Source organism: Labeo rohita, chromosome 11 (assembly GCF_022985175.1).
Source record: "Labeo rohita strain BAU-BD-2019 chromosome 11, IGBB_LRoh.1.0, whole genome shotgun sequence".
NCBI lineage: Eukaryota > Metazoa > Chordata > Actinopteri > Cypriniformes > Cyprinidae > Labeo > Labeo rohita.
In genome coordinates this window covers 27,567,437-27,583,708 of record NC_066879.1, presented here as the reverse complement: position 1 = coordinate 27,583,708, position 16,272 = coordinate 27,567,437, and the positions used below count along the sequence as shown (strand labels likewise).

Below are 16,272 nucleotides of genomic sequence, written 5' to 3'. Positions count from 1 at the left end.
GAACAAAATGCAATAAATTTATCCCAATCTGTCAGGTTTTACAGCCTCCAGCCCCCTCCTCCTTACTAATCTTGACACATGCCTATTAAAAAGACAGTGCGGCCTCCAGTGCCCATGTATCATGGGGCTAAATTACCTCAATCAGCAGATTTTTGCCCTCTGCTCTCTGGGATTAAACCCTGATGATACACTTCTCTACTGAGAGTAGACAGGGTTCAAGAGAAGCCATTGAAAGAACAGGTCAAGATGGAAAAAGAAAGAGGACAAGGAGAGGCCATCTGGTGGAGGAAAAAGTCATATAAAGAAACTTTCCAGGTTTTAAAGCAACAAAACAACAAGGGGGGGATTGAATGGGCGTTATCAGTGATTATCAGCTCATTGATATGGGCCAGAAGGGGCCTGCTGCGCCTACTGGTAGGCTCAGAAGGCTGTTATCGTCCATCCAAATGGTTAATCACCGCACGCAAGTATGACGGTGAAATTACCACTGGCGTACCAGCAGGGGCGATCGTTTCCCCAACGCCATCAACTCCACGCGGACCAATGACCAGCGAATTAGTGCATTAAAAGACGGATTTTAGATGACGTCAAGACACATACAGGTACCGTCTCCTAAAATAGTCGATCGTTCCGTATTTATGAATGAAATGATTAATTTAAAATTTGCCTATGGTGAGAAAGGGGTCATGTAACAAGTCCACACGTTTACCGTATTTTTACTATAGTAACTGTCACTCGACCACGTCAGTAGTCAGTTTACAGTAACCACAAAATATGCCATGCTTTTACCACCATAACTGTAGTTTTACTGTGGTTCTTATTTAAAGCCCAGTAAGCTCAACACTTACTATGGATTTACCTCAGTAACCATAGTTTTACTGTGGTATTTGTAGTTACAGCACGATAACCTCAATGCTTACCGTGTTTTTACTACAGTGACTGTAGTTTTAATGTGGTAACGTTATTTGTAGTTAAGGCAACCCTTACTATGGGTTTACCTCAGTAATTCTAGTTTAACTGTGGTATTTGTAGTGAAAACACAATAACCTTTATACATACCATGTTTTTACTACAGTGACTGTACTTTTAATGTGGTATTTGTAGTTAAAGCACAGCAACCTCAACACTTACTATGGGTTTACCTCAGTAACTGTAGTTTTACTGTGGTATTTGTAGTAAAAGCACAATAACCTTGATTCTTACTATGTTTTTACTACATTGACTGTACTTTACTGTGGTATTTGTAGTAAAAGCACAACAACCTTGATTCTTACTATGTTTTTACTACAGTGACTGTACTTTACTGTGGTATTTGTAGTTAAAGCACAGTAACCTCAACACTTACTATGGGTTTACCTCAGTAACTGTAGTTTTACTGTGGTATTTGTAGTAAAAGCACAATAACCTTGATTCTTACTATGTTTTTACTACATTGACTGTTACTTGTTTTTACTACACTGTGGTATTTGTAGTAAAAGCACAACAACCTTGATTCTTACTATGTTTTTACTACATTGACTGTACTTTACTGTGGTATTTGTAGTAAAAGCACAATAACCTTGATTCTTACTATGTTTTTACTACATTGACTGTACTTTACTGTGGTATTTGTAGTAAAAGCACAATAACATTGATTCTTACTATGTTTTTTACAGTGACTGTACTTTACTGTGGTATTTGTAGTAAAAGCACAATAACCTTGATTCTTACTATGTTTTTACTACAGTGACTGTACTTTACTGTGGTATTTGTAGTTAAAGCACAGTAACCTCAACGCTTACTATGGGTTTACCTCAGTAACTGTAGTTTTACTGTGGTATTTGTAGTAAAAGCACAATAACCTTGATTCTTACTATGTTTTTACTACAGTGACTGTACTTTACTGTGGTATTTGTAGTAAAAGCACAGTAACCTCAATGCTTACTATGGGTTTACCTCAGTAACTGTAGTTTTACTGTGGTATTTGTAGTAAAAGCACAATAACCTTGATTCTTACTATGTTTTTACTACAGTGACTGTACTTTACTGTGGTATTTGTAGTTAAAGCACAGTAACCTCAATGCTTACTATGGGTTTACCGCACAGTAACTGTAGTTTTTACTGTGGTATTTGTAGTAAAAGCACAAACCTAACCTATGGGTTTACCGCAGTAACTGTAGTTTTACTGTGGTATTTGTAGTAAAAGCACAATAACCTTGATTCTTACTATGTTTTACTACAGTGACTGTACTTTACTGTGGTATTTGTAGTTAAAGCACAGTAACCTCAATGCTTACTATGGGTTTACCTCAGTAACTGTAGTTTTACTGTGGTATTTGTAGTAAAAGCACAATAACCTTGATTCTTACTATGTTGTTACTACAGTGACTGTACTTTACTGTGGTATTTGTAGTTAAAGCACAGTAACCTCAATGCTTACTATGGGTTTACCTCAGTAACTGTAGTTTTACTGTGGTATTTGTAGTAAAAGCACAATAACCTTGATTCTTACTATGTTTTTACTACAGTGACTGTACTTTACTGTGGTATTTGTAGTTAAAGCACAGTAACCTCAATGCTTACTATGGGTTTACCTCAGTAACTGTAGTTTTACTGTGGTATTTGTAGTAAAAGCACAATAACCTTGATTCTTACTATGTTTTTACTACAGTGACTGTACTTTCTTACTGTGGTTTTACTTGTACTTAAAGTATTTGTAGTTAAAGCACAGTAACCTCAACACTTACTTTGGGTTTACCACAATAACTGTAGTTTTACTGTGGTATTTGTAGTTAAAGCACATTAACCTCAACGCTTACTATGGGTTTAACTGTAACTCAATTACTGTAGTTTACCTCAGTAACTCTAGTTTTACTGTGGTATTTGTAGTTAAAATAACAACAACATCTGTACAGTAAAAACAACACCTACAATGTTTTTACCACATTAACCTTTTTAACTGTATGCTATTCGTAAAGCACAGTAATGACAACGCTTGCCACGCCTTTAATACTTTAATATTCAATATTTTGTTTCTGTCTTGCAGTTACATCGGATCACACAGCGGCTCTTTTAAGAAGCCATCTCTTGTAAAGGTATCATGTTGAAGCAGTAATAATTTATGCAATTTACCAAGTCAACAAATTCATTTGATATTTGACAAGTGTACTTATACAAAATTCTACGACTTTCACTCCTACTGCTGTCATTGGCCATAGCTTCAACTCTCATGTAGTTTGTGCCCATTTGTGCCCTAGTGTTTATATCGTCAAGTTTATATTAAGTCCATTGAATTTTTGAATAACCTTTACAAATTGGTGCCGTCTCTTCCCGTTCTAACAGTACATGATATCTGTTCACACCTCAGACTCAGCCTTTCTTTCAATGTTGGTGTTTAATAAACACATCTAAGAAACAGGAGTCTGGAAATGTTAGTTTAGACAAATCAGATCTTCAGTTAATTTGGCCAAATCAAATCACTTAAAGTTGTTCACACTAAGAACAAGAAATGTATATAATGGTAAATATTTTAGCATCCACACCAACAGACGATGGCGGTGTATACATGCTGCAGTTAGAGTATGTTGTTGTCTGCTGCGGTGTGGACTCATCCTTGGTGTAAAGAGGCCTTTAAATTGCTTACAACAATACTGTCAGCATGTAATCATATTTAAAATTGTTCATATTAATGTAGCTTGCTATTGGACAATACAGCTTTTTCTAATACTACTTTCCTCTCACTCTGTTAAACTTGCACACAAAATGTTGCCTTTCTCTGCCTATTTCGCTTCCTCTTATTCCTTTACTCCTTCACTTACACATTTTTTTTTTGCTGTGTTGTAAGTTTTTGCATGATGGCCTTTCTCAGACTCTGAATCTGATGTGTACAGATGAACTCAGGAGCCTGTTAAAGTTGCCAGGGAATGTGAGCTTGAAGTTTATTATTATAACTGCTTAATTTATGTTTAAACAAAAATAATAATTAAACATGGGGTCAATAGATATTTTCTTGTTTTACAGCTGAAGACCAAAAACACAAAGAAAATCAGTCACAGCTAGCAAGTCAAACCGGTCCTGATGAATGAGGAATGAATATGGCCTTCTTGAGCCCAAACAGAAAAAGACAGAGCTGGAAGGTTGCACATTTCCATTGGTATGTATGTACTCAAGCAATGCAGTTGTGTGTGTGGTACCAGCATTGACATTGATCTCTCAAAAGACAGCAGTTACAGTTACTTCAAGTTTTTCACACGTGCATCTTTTTATAGCTCCTAGAATAAGCAAATCAACTCTGCCATTATCTTTGGAATTTGGGCAGGAAATGATCGAATATGGTGAGTACTGACACATACACCTGCATTCACCAACAGTATTTCTCTGGAGTTATTGTTGACTTATTATTTTGTGGGTTTGTTTGAAGGAGGATGAAGCCAGTTTGAAGAGATCAATTCAACAGTCACCAAGTTCAGCACTGCAGCCTGAACCCATCAGGTATCTGCTGTGAGGACTGCATTCATGAACGGCTCTACTGTGACAGCTCAGATGTTACGGTCCATAAAAGTAAACTTCACAACTGATCAACTGCGAGATAGTTATGGAGGGATTCTTTTGGCCCATACCTCCAACAACCTCCAACAGGAGTCAATGGTAAATCCAGTGCAACGATTATAAATAAAAAATACTTTATATTGTTTATTAATTCACCACATTATAAATACTTATTTTGTCCCTCCAGGACATCTACACCAGGTGGTGTGTGAGGAGGACCGTCAGAGACTCCAGTCACCCAAGCCATGGACTGCTCTTACCGTTACCATCAGGCAGATGTTATTGCAGAACCTACACCAGCAGACTGCAAGACAAATTCTTTCCACGGGCAATCAGACTGAACTGAACTCGTACCAGTAACACCACACACAGCACATCAACCTCGTATGTACTGCACTCTATCATTTACACTGACTGGACTCTGACTCACTATTATTCTGTATCCTGACATTCTGTTTGCACTAATTCATACTGTAGTGCACTGCAATGGTATATGTGTACTGTAATTATTGTGTTTATTACTGTTTTCATTTCATGCTCTCTGTATAGTATAATATTTACATGTTGTTCTTTAGCTGTATTGAGTCCCTTATATATATATATATATATATATATATATATATATATATATACTTGTATATATATACTGTCATGCTGCATGCTGCAGTTTGCACAAAAGACTTTCACAAAAGACTTTCACCTGTACACTTACGTTCATAATATTGTTGTAAATAAAGTGATTTGATTTGAATTGGTCACATGTCTTTTGTTCGTCAGTAGTACTGTAGGGTGCTGCATAACAACTGCAAATTAAGTCATGGAAGAAGAAGATTATAATAGGGACATGGACAAGCAAGCAAGAGGAAGAAAACCAGGAGAGCTCTGATAATGAGCAGGAAAGTGAATGTAATTCTATGATGCTCAGGACATTTTTACCATGCATACATTTGGATGATTTTTATCTGATTAAAATAATACGGTTTTAAATAACTCGTTTTATTTCTCTTGAATATGGTTTGACTTTATATGCTACTGTCTTTATGCTGTATTCTCCAGTACGTATTAGGGATGGTGTTTGGTAAATACACCATTTAATTTTGTAAACAATACATACAGTGGGCACGGAAAATATTCAGACCCCCTTAAATTTTTCACTCTTTGTTATATTGCAGCCATTTGCTAAAATTATTTAAGTTCATTTTTTTCCTCATTAATGTACACACAGCACCCCATATTGACAGAAAGCAGAATTGTTGACATTTTTGCAGATTTATTTAAAAAGAAAAACTGAAATATCACATGGTCCTAAGTATTCAGACCCTTTGCTCAGTATTTAGTAGAAGCACCCTTTTGATCTAATACAGCCATGAGTCTTTTTGGGAAAGATGCAACAAGTTTTTCACACCTGGATTTGGGGATCCTCTGCCATTCCTCCTTGCAGATCCTCTCCAGTTCTGTCAGGTTGGATGGTAAACGTTGGTGGACAGCCATTTTTAGGTCTCTCCAGAGATGCTCAATTGGGTTTAAGTCAGGGCTCTGGCTGGGCCATTCAAGAACAGTCACGGAGTTGTTGTGAAGCCACTCCTTCATTATTTTAGCTGTGTGCTTAGGGTCATTGTCTTGTTGGAAGGTAAACCTTCGGCCCAGTCTGAGGTCCTGAGCACTCTGGAGAAGGTTTTCGTCCAGGATATCCCTGTACTTGGCCGCATTCATCTTTCCCTCGATTGCAACCAGTCGTCCTGTCCCTGCAGCTGAAAAACACCCCCACAGCATGATGCTGCCACCACCATGCTTCACTGTTGGGACTGTATTGGACAGGTGATGAGCAGTGCCTGGCTTTTTCCACACATACCGCTTAGAATTAAGGCCAAAAAGTTCTATCTTGGTCTCATCAGACCAGAGAATCTTATTTCTCACCACCTTGGAGTCCTTCAGGTGTTTTTTAGCAAACTCCATGTGGGCTTTCATGTGTCTTGCACTGAGGAGAGGCTTCCGTCGGGCCACTCTGCCATAAAGCCTCAACTGGTGGAGGGCTGCAGTGATGGTTGACTTTCTACAACGTTCTCCCATCTCCCGACTGCATCTCTGGAGCTCAGCCACAGTGATCTTTGGGTTCTTCTTTACCTCTCTCACCAAGGCTCTTCTCCTCCGATAGCTCAGTTTGGCCGGACGGCCAGCTCTAGGAAGGGTTCTGGTCATCCCAAACATCTTCCATTTAAGGATTATGGAGGTCACTGTGCTCTTAGGAACCTTGAGTGCAGCAGAAAGTGTTATAACCTTGTAACCTTGGCCAGATCTATGTCTTGCCACAATTCTGTCTGTGAGCTCTTCAGGCAGTTCCTTTGACCTCATGATTCTCATTTGCTCTGACATGCACTGTGAGCTGTAAGGACTTATATAGACAGGTGTGTGGCTTTCCTAATCAAGTCCAGTCAGTATAATCAAACACAGCTGGACTCAAATGAAGGTGTAGAACCATCTCAAGGATGATCAGAAGAAATGAACAGCACCTGAGTTAAATATATGAGTGTCACAGCAAAGGGTCTGAATACTTAGGACCATGTGATATTTAAGTTTTTCTTTTTTAATAAATCTGCAATAATGTCAACAATTCTGTGTTTTTCTGTCAATATGGGGTGCTGTGTGTACATTAATGAGGAAAAAAAAAAAAAAATGAAAAAGATGTACCCACTGTATAATTACTGTTATTGTTTTAATAAAGACATGAACATTTGTTGGTATTAATGGCGTTACATGGAAGGCTGCAAGAACTATATTGCTACAGACAAGTCTTGCACAACTAAGGGTAATGCAGCAGGGAAAGATCAACATGAATCCTGTACTGTATTATAGGCAAGATGAGCATGCACATTACTGATGTTTAGCACCTGAAAAGGACAGAGATGAGAAATTTTCAACACAGAGATACAAATTAGGTATTTTATATTATAATTTTTTTGCATTGCATTAATTATATGCACCATAAACCACACTGTCTGTACCTTGTCTTACTGAATGACACATTGACATTGTGATAGTGCAATGAAGTGTCACAGTATGTATTGGTTGTTTAAACTGGTGTCTTTGTTTACTGTCAACACTGTATTTTTACTCCTAATCTGTTTAAATAAATGGAGCCCATTATAAATAGGCACTGGTGTAGATTTTTTGGGTCTGTTCTTATTCTAAGATAACTATGACTTGCAACTTACATATTGGGAAGTTGTTGAAAAGACCATCTAATCAGCACAGTTTGTTGTCCATGATGAGATTAGATCTGTGTATGTTTTACTGCTCTTCCACCCTCAGGGGCCCAGTAGAGTCCCCTAGAAGAGCAAAGAAAATTAACATTTCAAATGGCTATAAATCAAAGTCTGATTATATCTTTAAAGAGAAATTTGGAAAGACAACTACTTATTCTACGTTAATTAAATAATGTTAGACAGAGTTTTCAAACATATATGGAAAGGTGGTATAAAGGTGTTTTAGAAAGTGCTCTTAGTAAAATACTTCATTTCAGCCTGCCTCTTAAATATGTCATAGATGTTTGCACAACGAACATGTTTATATATACCTTTGTTCAAAAAAAATATTGTATTTTCCCCATTTTATTATTTAACATTTTAAACTACATTACCCATAAGCCTCTGCTATTTCATCGATAGGATGCGAAAAACATGGCGCTGTTATTTGTAGTTTAATTAGGTTATGCTCGGGGTTAGGGTTATGATCTCGGTAAAGTGCTAATTTCTCACGAAATAGCAACACTGAACTGTTAACTGAATGTACTAATTATGTAATAATACCAGCAAAACGTACTTTGCAACATTAAGCGTTTTTTAATTTGGGTTAAAAGATAGTCCAATTACAGGGGTGTCTGCAAGCGCCAGGAAACTTCAAAGCCAATGGAAACCCACTTGAGCAGAGTTTACTTGTCCATATATGGTCATTTATGACAGGATCTTCCGGATTCTTGTGGTGAATGGACAGATAATCGGTTAAAGATTTATCTGTCCCCACTTCATATAAAAACTGCAGCAACAGATTGCATTATGTGGTTAACATGATGCAGTAATATATTTGTTGATTACAGTGTTGTTGTTGTTATTGTTTTTCCTCCAAACAAGGGTGTAATGGCTCCCGTGGTATACATTGTTTACACTAATAATAATTATTGTACAGTATTTAAATTCAAAAGTGTGCATATACTGTGTGAAAAATAAGTAATGAATCATTTGCTCACAAAAAAAAAAAAAAAAAAAAAAAAAAAACTGATAATTCTTCAAACATGTCAAACATGCAGCATACTATTCAATTTTGCTTTCATAACATTTACAGTGTATTTATAGTGTATTAAAGGTATACAATTTATCACTTTTATGTTTCCTGAAAATGGACCCTACAAACTTGCCATTGTTAGCTTTGCTAGTTGAAGAACAGGAATATATAAAAACCACACACACACACATTACAAATTTTCCAATGTTTATTGATATGTTAAACTTTTCCAAGACAAACATTGTGCCCAGAACAGCACTCTCTCTCCAGTTTGTGCCACTATGAAAAAAATCAAAAACAAAAACAACAACAACAACAACAAAAAAACAAACAAACAAAAAAAGCAGTTATAGTAAAATCTAACAACTTCAAACAATGACTGATTGATAAAGTAATTAATGGGTTCATGGAAACAAATATGTAACTACATTATCCACTATTAAAAAATAAAAATAGAATTTGTTTACAGAAAATGTCATAAAATGCCAATTAATATTTTACAAACTGGGAGCTTCGAGGCTCCAGTTGAAATTATTATTTTCTTGCTTTTAATAAAAAAAAAAATAAATAAAATTAAATAAATAAATATTACAATTATTATTCTCCTGTAATCACTGTTTGCTTCTATTGTGACTAAATGCAGGAACAATTAAAAAAGTTAACAGTTATATTTTTTTTTAGACAATTATAATTTTGCTAAGACTGGAAGTTGGCAATAAAGGAGCGAGAGCAGATGTGCCACATGAGAGAGAGATGTGGACATTTTTGGAAGGACTGATATTGTAGAGAGCTGATGGAGAAGGACCAAGCAATCTGTGAGAAATCCTGCAAGACAGGAAAATTTAATCACATGATGAACAATAAAAACACTGACAACAACAAATAGCAGACAACAACTGTAACTGCAGTGTGTATAAAACAGTAAACAGGCCGTCATCGTCTGTTGCCGTGGATGCTAAAATATTTACCATTATGTATATTTCTTGTTCTTGGTGTGAACAGCGTTAAGTGATCTGATTTGGCCAAATTAACTGAAAACTGATTTTTTTTTTTTTGTCACGTGATAAGTAAATCTAGCATTTCCAGACTCTAGCTTCTTAGACAGATGTGTTCAGTAAAAATCAACCTGGGGTGCGTTTCCCGTACAACGACGTAACTTGCTGATTAACCTCCATAGTACGATGCATTGTTGTGGAAACTAACTAGCTAGTCAAGTAAAAATCAACCTGGATTGCATTTCCCGTTCCCTCTTACGTCATGCTGATTAACCTCCATAGTACGATGCATTGTTGTGGAAACTAACTAGCTTCAACGACTGTTTCCTGAACATGTCCGGAATTTTAACCATATTAGTTCATTGATGTAGGGCCATTGTTTGACATCACAGAGTAATAACTTTGATTGGAGATCTCTAAAATGCAGCTATATTAAACATGGCACCTCATGACTAAATTACTATTTTTTGTTCCCTGACATTTGCCCATTTGATGTTTGATTCATCGCGGGTTCCCTCTCACGTATACTTACTAACAAGGCATTTATGCGCATGCGCACTATTCAAAATGGCACTGTAGTGGAAGCTTTAAAATACATCGATTAAAATGCATTCAACTATGGGATCAATGAAAGATATAGATTGTACTGCATGTTAATTTGCTTATTGTGCCCAAGAGCATAATTTATTGAGCTCATATGTGACCCTGGATCACAAAACCAGTCATAAGGGTAATTTTTTCAAAATTGAGATTTATAAAACATATGAAAGCTGAATAAATAAGCTTTTCATTGATGTATAGTTTGTTAGGATAAGACAATATTTGGCCGAGATACAACTATTTGAATATCTGGAATCTGAGGGTGCAAAAAAATCAAAATATTGAGAAAATTGCCTTCAAAGTTCTTCAAATAATGTTCTTAACAATGTATATGACTAATCAAAATTAAGTTTTCATACATTTACATGAAGAAGCTGTCAAGGAGGCTGAACAAGTCATTCAAAGGTTCAACCCTTCACAAGTTTGATTTAATGTACACATCCTAATGTTATGTGTTAATAATAACATTCCTTACAGTCCATCTTCTCAAATATTTTGGTCACAGATCATTTTTAGCACACTGTCTCATCATGTATATTTGTCTTTGTTTCAGCTGAAAGTGAAGACCAGAGGAAGGCCTGTCATGGGATTTGAATTAGGCCATATTGTCCGTTTACGGAGAACACCAAAAGCTGCAAAGGCAAAAATTTCCAATGGTATGTCTGTGTTTGTCTGAGCACCTTGACTGAACTGTACTATACTGTTACATTTGCACAGCATTTGATGTTTCTTTAACTTTGGTTTACATACACCACGGTCCTATCAGGAAGAACAAAATATCATGTTGAAGTAGTGATAATTCATGCAATTTACCAAGTCAACAAATTCATATGATATTGGACAAGTGTACTTATACAAAATTCTACGACTTTCACTCCTACTGCTGTCATTGGCCATAGCTTCAACTCGCATGTAGTTTGTGCCCATTGGAAGTAGTCAGAGTGTTTGTATCATCAAGTTTATATTAAGTCCATTTAATTCTTTATTAACCTTTACAAATTGGTGCCGTCTCTTCCCGTTTTAACAGTACATGATATCTGTCCACACCTCAGAGTAAGCCTTTCTTTCCAAAAGCATCGTTAGCCATGCTATGGACTATGGTCACAAGTTTGTCGTTACCACCATAGTTCAAAGATTCGTTCTTTCCCGACACCATAGTTCAAACAAACATTTGCAAACTGCGTCACAAACTTACGTGGTTGGAACTACAGCTCCCGACCTGTGGTTAGAAGCATAGCATGCTTTCCTTGTTAGTAAGACATATGTGACCCTGGACCACAAAACCAAGTCGCTGAGGTTTATTTGTAGCAATAGCCAAAAATACATTGTATGGTCAAAATTATTGATTTTTCTTTTATGGCAAAAATCATTAGGAAATTAAGTAAATATCATGTTCTATTAAAATATTTTGTAAAATTCCTACTGTAAATGTATGAAAACTTAATTTTTGATTAGTCATATACATTGTTAAGAACATTATTTGAAGAACTTTGAAGGCAATTTTCTCAATATTTTGATTTTTTTGCACCCTCAGATTCCAGATATTCAAATAGTTGTATCTCGGCCAAATATTGTCTTATCCTAACAAACTATACATCAATGAAAAGCTTATTTATTCAGCTTTCATATGTTTTATAAATCTCAATTTTGAAAAAATTACCCTTATGACTGGTTTTGTGATCCAGGGTCACATATGAGCTCAATAAATTATGCTCTTGGGCACAATAAGCAAACTAACATGCAGTACAAATTTATATTTTTCATTGATCCCATATGAATGCATTTTAATCGATGTATTTTAAAGCTTCCACTGTAGGTGCCATTATTGAATAGTGCGCATGCGCATAAATGCCTACGGGAACCCCCCGAGTATGACGTAAGAGGGAACCCGCGATGAATCAAACATCAAATAAAGCGAAATGTCAGGGAACAAAAAATAGTAATTTAGTCATGAGGTGCCATGTTTAATATAGCTGCATTTTAGAGATCTCCAATCAAAGTTATTACTCTGTGATGTCATTAACAATGGCCCTACATTGTTGAACTAATGTGGTTCAGATGCGGACATGTTCAGGAAACAGTCGTGACTAGCTAGTTAGTTTCCACAACAATGCATCGTACTATGGAGGTTAATCAGCAAGTTACGTCGTTGTACGGGAAACGCACCCCAGGTTGATTTTTACTGAACACATCTGTCTAAGAAGCTAGAGTCTGGAAATGCTAGATTTACTTATCACGTGACAAAAAAAAAAAAAAAAAAATCAGTTTTCAGTTAATTTGGCCAAATCAGATCACTTAACGCTGTTCACACCAAGAACAAGAAATATACATAATGGTAAATATTTTAGCATCCACGGCAACAGACGATGACGGCCTGTTTACTGTTTTATACACACTGCAGTTACAGTTGTTGTCTGCTATTTGTTGTTGTCAGTGTTTTTATTGTTCATCATGTGATTAAATTTTCCTGTCTTGCAGGATTTCTCACAGATTGCTTGGTCCTTCTCCATCAGCTCTCTACAATATCAGTCCTTCCAAAAATGTCCACATCTCTCTCTCATGTGGCACATCTGCTCTCGCTCCTTTATTGCCAACTTCCAGTCTTAGCAAAATTATAATTGTCTAAAAAAAAATATAACTGTTAACTTTTTTTTAATTGTTCCTGCATTTAGTCACAATAGAAGCAAACAGTGATTACAGGAGAATAATAATTGTAATATTTAATTTATTTATTTTTTTTTTTTTTATTTATTTTTTTTTTAAAAGCAAGAAAATAATAATTTCAACTGGAGCCTCGAAGCTCCCAGTTTGTAAAATATTAATTGGCATTTTATGACATTTTCTGTAAACAAATTCTATTTTTATTTTTTAATAGTGGATAATGTAGTTACATATTTGTTTCCATGAACCCATTAATTACTTTATCAATCAGTCATTGTTTGAAGTTGTTAGATTTTACTATAACTGCTTTTTTTGTTTGTTTGTTTTTTTGTTGTTGTTGTTGTTGTTTTTTTTTTTTTTTTCATAGTGGCACAAACTGGAGAGAGAGTGCTGTTCTGGGCACAATGTTTGTCTTGGAAAAGTTTAACATATCAATAAACATTGGAAAATTTGTAATGTGTGTGTGTGTGGTTTTTATATATTCCTGTTCTTCAACTAGCAAAGCTAACAATGGCAAGTTTGTAGGGTCCATTTTCAGGAAACATAAAAGTGATAAATTGTATACCTTTAATACACTATAAATACACTGTAAATGTTATGAAAGCAAAATTGAATAGTATGCTGCATGTTTGACATGTTTGAAGAATTATCAGTTGTTGTTTTTTTTTTTTTTTTTTTTTTTTTTTTTGTGAGCAAATGATTCATTACTTATTTTTCACACAGTATATGCACACTTTTGAATTTAAATACTGTACAATAATTATTATTAGTGTAAACAATGTATACCACGGGAGCCATTACACCCTTGTTTGGAGGAAAAACAATAACAACAACAACACTGTAATCAACAAATATATTACTGCATCATGTTAACCACATAATGCAATCTGTTGCTGCAGTTTTTATATGAAGTGGGGACAGATAAATCTTTAACCGATTATCTGTCCATTCACCACAAGAATCCGGAAGATCCTGTCATAAATGACCATATATGGACAAGTAAACTCTGCTCAAGTGGGTTTCCATTGGCTTTGAAGTTTCCTGGCGCTTGCAGACACCCCTGTAATTGGACTATCTTTTAACCCAAATTAAAAAACGCTTAATGTTGCAAAGTACGTTTTGCTGGTATTATTACATAATTAGTACATTCAGTTAACAGTTCAGTGTTGCTATTTCGTGAGAAATTAGCACTTTACCGAGATCATAACCCTAACCCCGAGCATAACCTAATTAAACTACAAATAACAGCGCCATGTTTTTCGCATCCTATCGATGAAATAGCAGAGGCTTATGGGTAATGTAGTTTAAAATGTTAAATAATAAAATGGGGAAAATACAATATTTTTTTTGAACAAAGGTATATATAAACATGTTCGTTGTGCAAACATCTATGACATATTTAAGAGGCAGGCTGAAATGAAGTATTTTACTAAGAGCACTTTCTAAAACACCTTTATACCACCTTTCCATATATGTTTGAAAACTCTGTCTAACATTATTTAATTAACGTAGAATAAGTAGTTGTCTTTCCAAATTTCTCTTTAAAGATATAATCAGACTTTGATTTATAGCCATTTGAAATGTTAATTTTCTTTGCTCTTCTAGGGGACTCTACTGGGCCCCTGAGGGTGGAAGAGCAGTAAAACATACACAGATCTAATCTCATCATGGACAACAAACTGTGCTGATTAGATGGTCTTTTCAACAACTTCCCAATATGTAAGTTGCAAGTCATAGTTATCTTAGAATAAGAACAGACCCAAAAAATCTACACCAGTGCCTATTTATAATGGGCTCCATTTATTTAAACAGATTAGGAGTAAAAATACAGTGTTGACAGTAAACAAAGACACCAGTTTAAACAACCAATACATACTGTGACACTTCATTGCACTATCACAATGTCAATGTGTCATTCAGTAAGACAAGGTACAGACAGTGTGGTTTATGGTGCATATAATTAATGCAATGCAAAAAAATTATAATATAAAATACCTAATTTGTATCTCTGTGTTGAAAATTTCTCATCTCTGTCCTTTTCAGGTGCTAAACATCAGTAATGTGCATGCTCATCTTGCCTATAATACAGTACAGGATTCATGTTGATCTTTCCCTGCTGCATTACCCTTAGTTGTGCAAGACTTGTCTGTAGCAATATAGTTCTTGCAGCCTTCCATGTAACGCCATTAATACCAACAAATGTTCATGTCTTTATTAAAACAATAACAGTAATTATACAGTGGGTACATCTTTTTCATTTTTTTTTTTTTTTTTTTTTTTTCATTAATGTACACACAGCACCCCATATTGACAGAAAAACACAGAATTGTTGACATTATTGCAGATTTATTAAAAAAGAAAAACTTAAATATCACATGGTCCTAAGTATTCAGACCCTTTGCTGTGACACTCATATATTTAACTCAGGTGCTGTTCATTTCTTCTGATCATCCTTGAGATGGTTCTACACCTTCATTTGAGTCCAGCTGTGTTTGATTATACTGACTGGACTTGATTAGGAAAGCCACACACCTGTCTATATAAGACCTTACAGCTCACAGTGCATGTCAGAGCAAATGAGAATCATGAGGTCAAAGGAACTGCCTGAAGAGCTCAGAGACAGAATTGTGGCAAGACATAGATCTGGCCAAGGTTACAAGGTTATAACACTTTCTGCTGCACTCAAGGTTCCTAAGAGCACAGTGACCTCCATAATCCTTAAATGGAAGATGTTTGGGATGACCAGAACCCTTCCTAGAGCTGGCCGTCCGGCCAAACTGAGCTATCGGAGGAGAAGAGCCTTGGTGAGAGAGGTAAAGAAGAACCCAAAGATCACTGTGGCTGAGCTCCAGAGATGCAGTCGGGAGATGGGAGAACGTTGTAGAAAGTCAACCATCACTGCAGCCCTCCACCAGTTGAGGCTTTATGGCAGAGTGGCCCGACGGAAGCCTCTCCTCAGTGCAAGACACATGAAAGCCCGCATGGAGTTTGCTAAAAAAACACCTGAAGGACTCCAAGGTGGTGAGAAATTTGCAATCGAGGGAAAGATGAATGCGGCCAAGTACAGGGATATCCTGGACGAAAACCTTCTCCAGAGTGCTCAGGACCTCAGACTGGGCCGAAGGTTTACCTTCCAACAAGACAATGACCCTAAGCACACAGCTAAAATAACGAAGGAGTGGCTTCACAACAACTCCGTGACTGTTCTTGA

General features: G+C 36.0%; 3 long non-coding RNA genes across 10 annotated transcripts; 2 read left to right on the top strand and 1 right to left on the bottom strand.

The window, feature by feature from the left end:
• The first annotated feature begins 350 nt into the window (after positions 1-350).
• On the top strand, positions 351-5,082 carry LOC127173456 (uncharacterized). 5 transcript variants are annotated; one of them, XR_007828764.1, is made up of 7 exons: positions 351-602; positions 3,026-3,074; positions 3,870-3,904; positions 4,000-4,132; positions 4,248-4,313; positions 4,400-4,626; positions 4,715-5,082. It is a non-coding gene; the product is annotated as an uncharacterized LOC127173456 (long non-coding RNA). The 5 variants fall into 5 exon arrangements; XR_007828765.1 differs by having other exon boundaries at positions 3,981-4,132; XR_007828762.1 differs by having other exon boundaries at positions 3,824-3,904.
• Positions 1,102-2,823, bottom strand: LOC127173457 (uncharacterized). 4 transcript variants are annotated; one of them, XR_007828767.1, is made up of 6 exons: positions 2,715-2,823; positions 2,265-2,550; positions 1,913-2,055; positions 1,699-1,769; positions 1,263-1,405; positions 1,102-1,191 (listed from the first exon to the last, which is right to left on the bottom strand). It is a non-coding gene; the product is annotated as an uncharacterized LOC127173457 (long non-coding RNA). The 4 variants fall into 4 exon arrangements; XR_007828768.1 differs by lacking the exon at positions 1,699-1,769 and having other exon boundaries at positions 1,263-1,333; XR_007828770.1 differs by lacking the exon at positions 1,913-2,055.
• A 5,684-nt stretch (positions 5,083-10,766) lies between the features above and the next one.
• On the top strand, positions 10,767-13,517 carry LOC127173110 (uncharacterized). The gene is made up of 3 exons (XR_007828717.1): positions 10,767-10,805; positions 10,954-11,056; positions 12,879-13,517. It is a non-coding gene; the product is annotated as an uncharacterized LOC127173110 (long non-coding RNA).
• The last annotated feature ends 2,755 nt before the right edge of the window (positions 13,518-16,272 follow it).